This window comes from Sus scrofa, chromosome 10, assembly GCF_054392235.1.
Source record: "Sus scrofa isolate SSC_HxYL_T2T_F1_AM1 chromosome 10, Sscrofa_HxYL_maternal_Yorkshire_Landrace_v2.0, whole genome shotgun sequence".
Taxonomy (NCBI): Eukaryota; Metazoa; Chordata; class Mammalia; order Artiodactyla; family Suidae; genus Sus; species Sus scrofa.
Genome location: NC_139392.1, coordinates 36,410,211 through 36,417,989, shown reverse-complemented (window position 1 = coordinate 36,417,989; position 7,779 = coordinate 36,410,211). Strand labels below are relative to the sequence as shown.

Sequence of the window (7,779 nt, the reverse complement as noted above, 5' to 3'; positions counted from 1 at the left end):
GGTTATAAACCAGAACCTCCTATCTCTGATTTTGGCTGTGTTACACACATGGAGAAGATCTATGATGACCACCACAAGTTCACCGTCTGTATCCTATAAAACCAGGCAGGGTGGTCCAGCCTCTGTTCACCCAGCAGCAGTCTGAATAGCATCAACAGGACATACTCCCCAGATTGTCACATTTCCATTGTCCAAAGGGGCATCATATCTGAAATGATGAGTATGAACAGGTAGGTCATATCATTTCTCATGTCTTTGCTGACAGGAAGTCTTGGAGCTACATGTACTTAGAGAAGGCAGGTATCTATATCCCTCCATCACTGGTCTTGCCATGTAGAAGACCCTCACTGTGGCTAAACCATGGCCAGCCCAGCCTGCTGACGTAAATGGGATAGGTCTGACCCATATTGTCTCCAAAAAGAAATGTTCAGGAAAATCTGCATCTGAAGAGGGTAGTCCTAGGAGGCATCTGGATGGATTGTGGTGATGGCGTAGCAAGTGGGGTTGGGGGTGGACCAAGGGAAGGAGAATGTGAACAAGCCAGCTGATAGACTGTAGCTAGGATCAGGCCCAAACACTGACTATATTTATGAGTCAGGATTTGGGGTCCTGAACCAGGCAGGGGTCTGCTCCCAGTTCTAGGGTACATGGTGTGATCTGGTCACTGAGACAAAGCAGAAGCCTTGGGATCAGTATTAAGCATGAGGTGTTTAATCCTGAGTTTCAAGTGCTAGGTGTGCCCTTAGTATGTCTCTTCTTCTTCAGGTCAGGATTCATTTCAGACCAAGGACTAGGAACCAGAAAGGGCCTGAAGTTAAAAGTTGGTCCCAAATAAGTAAAACTGGTAACATGCCTTTAGGTCTGGATTAAACCATCACTGAGTATAGAAGAGATTTTGTGGTGTGCAAAAGTTGGACATGACAATCTGCAAACCTTGTTATTTCCCCTCTTTTCTCCTGTGACACAGTCCTTGTGCCCTTTATTTTAAGGCAGTTTCCTTCATTCTACAAGGGCCTCCTCTGCGCATTCACTATTTTAGGCCCTGGGCATGGAAAAATGGTCCCTGCCCTCTAGGAATTTGCCCTGCGTGAGGGGCAACAGACAACTACTCTCCAGTGTGAGGGGCTCACAGGGCAGGTTTACACTGATGACTAGAGAAACACAGGAGGCATAGCTGGTTCTGCCCAGGGAGCTCCTTATGTGTGAGGTCCCCTTATGGGTCGACGTGTACCAGGTAATGGGAAGAAAGGTGATCCAGGGAGAGGGGGCTACACACAGAAAATGGCAGAGAGGACATGTACAGCTCACATGGTGCCACTAGGGACATGGTGGCTTCCCGGCCCCCAATCTTGGTGGCCCAGTTTGGACTTGTTTTGCTGACAGCAATTAGAGAATTCTTCTTTCATGGAAGAATTCCTGGTGGTCATGTCGAGAGGAGTCCCAGGAATAGGAAGGAAGAGAGGACACAGTGGTTAGCAGGTGTGATGAGAAGATCTTTGGGGCCTGTGGACCCACAGGAATGTCGCCACAAGGTTTCACAGCATTCATCATCCTTAGCCTGCTGCAAGACGTAGAAAAACAAAACAGATTGAGATGGCAGTTCCCTTATATCTATCTGCATTAAGCATGCCCCTGCCTCACCCTCTGATGACTTTCCTGTGAGAGACGTGGAAGGTTACTATAGCCAATGAAAAAAAATGGTGCAAAAGTTTTTATTACCTAACACCAAGATGCCACTAATTCTCATTAAACCTGACCCTTTAGCTTCCATGTGGGCTACATGGAAGTTCATTCACATCCAGCAACAATAACCATAAAAGGCATATTTTTAAACTCCCCAGTTCTAAGCTGAGGTTAGAATTCTAAATTTTCTGACCCCCAAATCCTCATTCTAATATTTAGAGTGACTCAGTAGAAGTGCAAGACTGTACACACAGGAAAGAGATTATTATTATTCATCACTGTCCCAGGAGCCACACTGAAGTCTGGGACAGATGGGTAAAGAGCTTTTAAACTTAAGGGAAATGTCTACCTCTGAGATTCTGGAAAGAAGAATAAAATTCCCAAACATTCAGAAAGGCATGGTAGAAAAGCCAGTGGATAAATATATTTTCAGCCTTTACCTAAAGGCCTAATGGGAAAGTTTCACAGCTTCCATCATTCATAATTAAGACCCAGGTCTCTTTGCAGCCCCCTGGTTTCCTGGGCATATGCCTATTCCTGATAGTGGCTTTCCTTTGCAACTAGAAATTCAGATGAAAGTGCTCAGCCTCAGGCAACGTGGCTTTGAGGTGCCCCCACCCACTTGTATTTCTTTTAATTTCCTAACGAACCATGTTACAAGATTCATGGAATATGATATTCTTAGAAACTCAGCGAGGAAAGGGGCTTTGGAGAAAAGCTAGTCCAAGTGTCTCGTGTTGCAAAGGAGGAAATAGAGGTCCAGGGATTTGGAGGCATGAGTTTGAGGAAAAAGAGAAAACCTTCTATGAGACAGGAACCAAGCTAGACACTTTAAAATACAGTAAATACAATCATTTATGGAACAAACAATACAGTTCCTGCTAAAGGATAGCTTCCCCCCAATAATAAACTATTAATTTTCTTCTTCATTATGTGGTGAAATAATTTCTCTCATCAATTTCCAGATAAAACATGGAGCCACAGAGAGGTTAAAGAGACTGTCCAGGATCACATAGTTTGCAAGTTGGAGAGTCTGAGTTTGGATCTGTGTTTGTCTTTCATCACCAAGTTCTTCCCTTGTATGGTCTTTCTAGAAATAGAACTTGGGTTTCCAAGCTTTTCTTTCTTCCACTCCTCCATTCCAGATCTCCAGGCTTCAAATCCAAGACAGAGGCTCTGGAATATCCAAATAAACCAAAGAAAGAAAAAGAGAGAGAGAAAGGAAGGGAGGGAGGGTTTAAGAAAAAAATGCAAACATGTGGTTACTGAATGGAATGGGAACATAGGGTACATGGTTACTGGGTCAAAGCTGTTGACCCCCACAGAGGGACTCCCATCACCAAGATGAACACAATGCCACCAGTACCTGTACCTGGACCCCAGGAACCTCCCTGATCAGGAATATGTCTGAATTAGGAGAAGCCAAAGGCAGGCCTGGATGCCCACAGCCTGGAGTTGCTGGCTCTGAGGCTTAATTCCAAACCCTGCCTTTTCCACACTTTGGATTCAAGTCTTTTGTCAACCACTGCTTTAGCATCTTCAGCTGCCCCTTTCCAAGGAAGGCTTATCCATACTGAGACACAACCTGTATGTGTCCCTTGAGACCCTAAATCACCTCCCACCTGCCATCCCAGCCTCTTTCTGATTCAGCCGTGGTTTTCCTTTCTGATTTTCTCTGTCTTGCTGAACTGCTCTCTGCTTACCTGAACATTCCCCATATTCACCTCCCCTCTACAGGCCTTGCCATTTAAAATGGCCTTTGCCTGAAGGGTCCCCTTAATCTCTATCAAATCCTGACAAAATTTATGTAGCTTTCAATGTCTGGCCTAATTGCCACATTCTTCATGAAGACTTGTCAGCCTGTGCAACCAAAAGTCTCCTTCCCTCCTCTTGACTTCTGCCCTGGGTCAGAGTTATCCATGACCAGGACTCATGTCTCCCTCAGATTCCTGCATGTGCAAGCTGAGGTTCTCTGACACCAGGGCTGGGCACATAAAAGACTCTCTGCCACAGTGGGACAAGTGACTGATGGCACACCCTCAAGCTTCTTTCATTTCCTGATGTCCTGGCTTCCTGATGCCATTCTTCAGTGAGACAAATGCTAAGGTCCAAATCCCACTTTTCCCTATGGCTAGTATTTTATCACCAGTAATCCCCCTTCCCCAGGAATCCTATGAAAATCATTCAATGTGCATGGGGCTAGATCCTCAAGCCCAATATAAAGACTGGAAAATGAAGGCAGCGGGAGGTGAAATGATTTCCCTAGGCTGTCAGATTTAATAAAAGGAAAGATCATGGGCCAAAAACTCTTTGATCCTTAGCCATGCCATCTCCATGTCCAATGATCTTTGTCCCTGTGGCTCTAATCTCTGTAAAAAGGATTGGGGAAGGAGGAAACATTTGTTCCTTAAGTGGATTTTTTTTCTTTGAAAGACTTTCATTAGTCTTTTCTTTGAGTCCATACCTTCTATTAATGTTGGAGGTGGGTGTGGATCTGACCATCACTATGAAGCTGTAGGTCCTAGGGATAGGGTGGCAGTAGAATGAGGATCTGGAAACATAGTTTCTTCTTTAGTGACATCTCCCAGATATATCCCTAGGAGGGGACCATAGATCCCAAGGGCATGTTCAACTTCCATTCTATGAAGCAGTTCCCAGCATACCTGCACCTGCTGACTCTCCCACCAGCACCCTCCACATCCTCAACCCACACCCAACACCCCCTGCAGCATAACTCTAGGCTGCTTTCTTGGGATGTGTCATATCCGAGGACCACTGACTCCATGGGGATATTTCTGCTTCTCCCCCACCCAGATGTCAACAGCTGGCTCCTCACCTTTGGATTCCAGCTTCACAATGTGATTCCTGCCTATCCCAAGCCAGACATGGATGCCATGGAACCATCATATGAGTTCATCCACACACAGATGAAAACTCAGTAATGAGACAATAGCAAAATAATTCATGCACATGGCTGCTCACCTATCAGGCCATCCAGATATTACAGAGGTGGGTCTCACCAGCTTTTTGGGAAAGTTTGGGCCAGTGATAGATACCAATGTGGTATGTTCACAGTGCCTGCCAGAGACTGTTTAGCAAATACTTAGTAACCCTGCCACTGGGTCCCTGTAGCCCCAGCTGTTTCAGTACACAGACACTCACAAGCCAAATTAAGGAGTTTTATATGTCGTAGTGAGTTTGGAGTACCACAAAATCAGTGAGCTTTTGCCATATTCCTGGAAAAAACTCAAGAAGGGAAGCTGTGTTGTAAATAAAAATGTGACATTTTCTGGGTACCTCAATACACTTGGCCTTGAGTGACGTCTTCTATACAAATAAGCATAAATATCCCCTATCATTGTTCTCATTTTATCGATTTAATAAAATGCTTTCCAATGATGCACAGTAAGGATGGAGTAGAGTAGGATTCAAACACCGGTCTGTCTGTAGGTGCTCCAAAAAATGTTACCTTCACCAATTCCCATTCATGACCCAATTTCAAAGACTCCTAGAATTACATAGCTATAAAGATCCTTAAAAGTTTCATCTCAGAGGTCCCAATGTGGCTCAGCATGTTAAGAACCCAACTAGTATCGATGAGGACGCTGGTTTGATCCTGGCCTCGATCAGTGGGTTAAGGAACTGGCGTTGCCATGAGCTGTGATGTAGGTAACAATTATGATTCAGATCTGGTGTTGCAGTGACTGTGGTGTAGACCCGCAGTTTCAGCTCCAAGGCCATCCTTGATAATCATTTATAAACATGGCAGAGAAAAATAAAGCAGAGTAAGTGGGTTTGTGTGAATCACCATTTTTCATCTTACCAAGAGTGTATTCCTCATCTTCCTGCATCTAACATCACCCTCTCATCCTTCAAGTCCCAACATAGGCATGAGCCTTTCCTTGAACCCCATCATCCCCAAGTCTCTCTTGCACCTCCCTCCTGCACCTCCAGGGCAAGGTTTCCTGGGCTGTACTTGCTCCTCCTACTCCAGCAGCCGTTGACCTGAGCCTCTAGAATCAGACAGGACTGGGTTTGAATGTTGGCTTGAATACCAACTAGTTGCATGACTGTGGGCCAGTTACACCCATGTTGAGCCTTGGTTTCCTTAGATGTAAATCAAAAATAATAGCAGTACTTACAGTGTAAAGTTATTTTGAAGGTCAAATGAGATAATTGAATGTGAAATGTGAATTATTCAGCTCAAAGAACAAGGAACGTTGGCTATGGCCATTACTCTTACTTCTCTTAGACCACCTGTCACCACATTTGATTGTAGATTTTTGTTGTCACATCTGTCCTTCCCCACTGAACGATAAGTTCTCCAAGGGCAGGTATGATGTCTTATCCATTGTTGTAGCTCTGGTGCCCAGAAAAGGACTGGACACAGAGGAGCTACTCCCTGAACAGCTTCTGAGTGGCAGGAAGTGTGACTAGATGGATGAGGAGGTCTGGGGGTCCTAGTGGTCAGCAGCAGAGCTGGATGCTACAGGTTAATAAATCTGTATTGGTTTGACTTAGTTGTGGAAGCTGATTCTCCAGGCCTTTGGAGGCTTCCCCGTTTTTCTTATTCTCTCTCCTCCCTCATCAGTCTAGCCTTGGGATACAGTGCAAAGTGAAGAAGCGGCTCAAGACCTTCATCACCCTGGAACATTTTGACCAGCTCTGTGGCTCCACAATCACCAGCTTCCAGCAGGACCCAGAGACAAATAAGTTTGCATCTAGTGGATCAATCTTTGGGAAGGGGGCCAAGTGTTCCCTGAAGGATGGCCGAGTTACCACAGTGTGGCCAGTGAGGATGGGTGGAGCATTGCCCACTACCCAGAGAACATGCACTTCACCATTGACAGAGTGGAGACCACTGCTTTGTGAAACCAGGGCTTTCAGAATGTGACCTGGCCATTCTGGGGCTCAGCAGGGGCCAGTGAACCCTGGAGAATGGTGTCAAGATCACTGAGTTCCATATCAATATGATTAACCATGACAGGACTAGGCACTACACAGATATCCAGCTCTAGTATGGGGTGTTATGCTTGAACACCTGCTATAGGAGCACACTGGACCAGGAGAAGGTGCTAGTGCTAGACCTGGCCTAGCAGAGATCCATGCACCAGGCCTGGGCCTAAAACATCAGTGACTTTGGGAAGGTTAGGAAGGCCTGTAGTCCTGGGAAGAAAGAGAGAAGCAGCAGGTGCTGAACATAGGGCAGGATCAAGGCTATGATGGCTTCTTCATGATATCCATCGAGCAGTACCTGGAACTGTCAGACAGTGCCAACAATATCTACTTCAAGAGGCAGAATAAGATGGGCCAAAAGTGACTGAGAGGACCATGGGCTGGATTTCTTGCCAAAGACAGTTACTATTTTGTGGCTACACACCTGATTGTGCTGTACTTTAAATATATATTTTAAAATATATATCTCTTTCTCTTTTAACAAGTGAAGAAAACAAACAAAAAAGATACTGGTTGCATTGTAATGCATGCAATATGATTTTTTTTTAAGTAAAGGAAAACACAAATTTGGCCTTCACACATATTTTGCAAAGAACAGAAGGTATTTTTTTTTCTGTAGTGTGATTTCAATGAAAACTTTATTGTCTTTCTCTTGAGGAGTTGCCCTTATTGTTTGTGGTATATTTCTCCTCAATGAGATTCATCTCCTGAGATGTGTCCTTGTCTATCCCTAGCTACCCAGTGTGATGTGAGACATGAGTGTCTGTGCTAACTTGTCCCATGTTCAAATCTTCCTTACATGGGGTTTGGGCAGGAGTGAGGGGTGCAGAGAGCAATGGGCCAGTAGCATATTTCTGACGGGGCCTGAATGGAGGGTTGGCAGGACCTGGGGATCATTGACAAAGATCCTGAAGACTAGTACTGGCTTTTCCATCTTACTGTGTCCGCACCTCCAGAGGACCACGGATGGTCTCATCATGCTCTGGGGAATTTCATGATTTCACAGTACCTTTTTCAAGCTGCCCCAACCTCATGGCCAAACTAGTTTTTGATGCTAAATGAAACCCCCTACCCCTTTTGCCAATCTTGTGTGGTTATCAGTGCCATCTGCATCCTTGTATGGAGACAGTGTCTCCCAGG

The 7,779-nt window shown here is 45.1% G+C and overlaps 1 pseudogene; it reads left to right on the top strand.

The window, feature by feature from the left end:
* The first annotated feature begins 1,325 nt into the window (after nt 1-1,325).
* Nucleotides 1,326-7,003, top strand: LOC146398986 (teneurin-4-like; annotated as a pseudogene).
* The last annotated feature ends 776 nt before the right edge of the window (nt 7,004-7,779 follow it).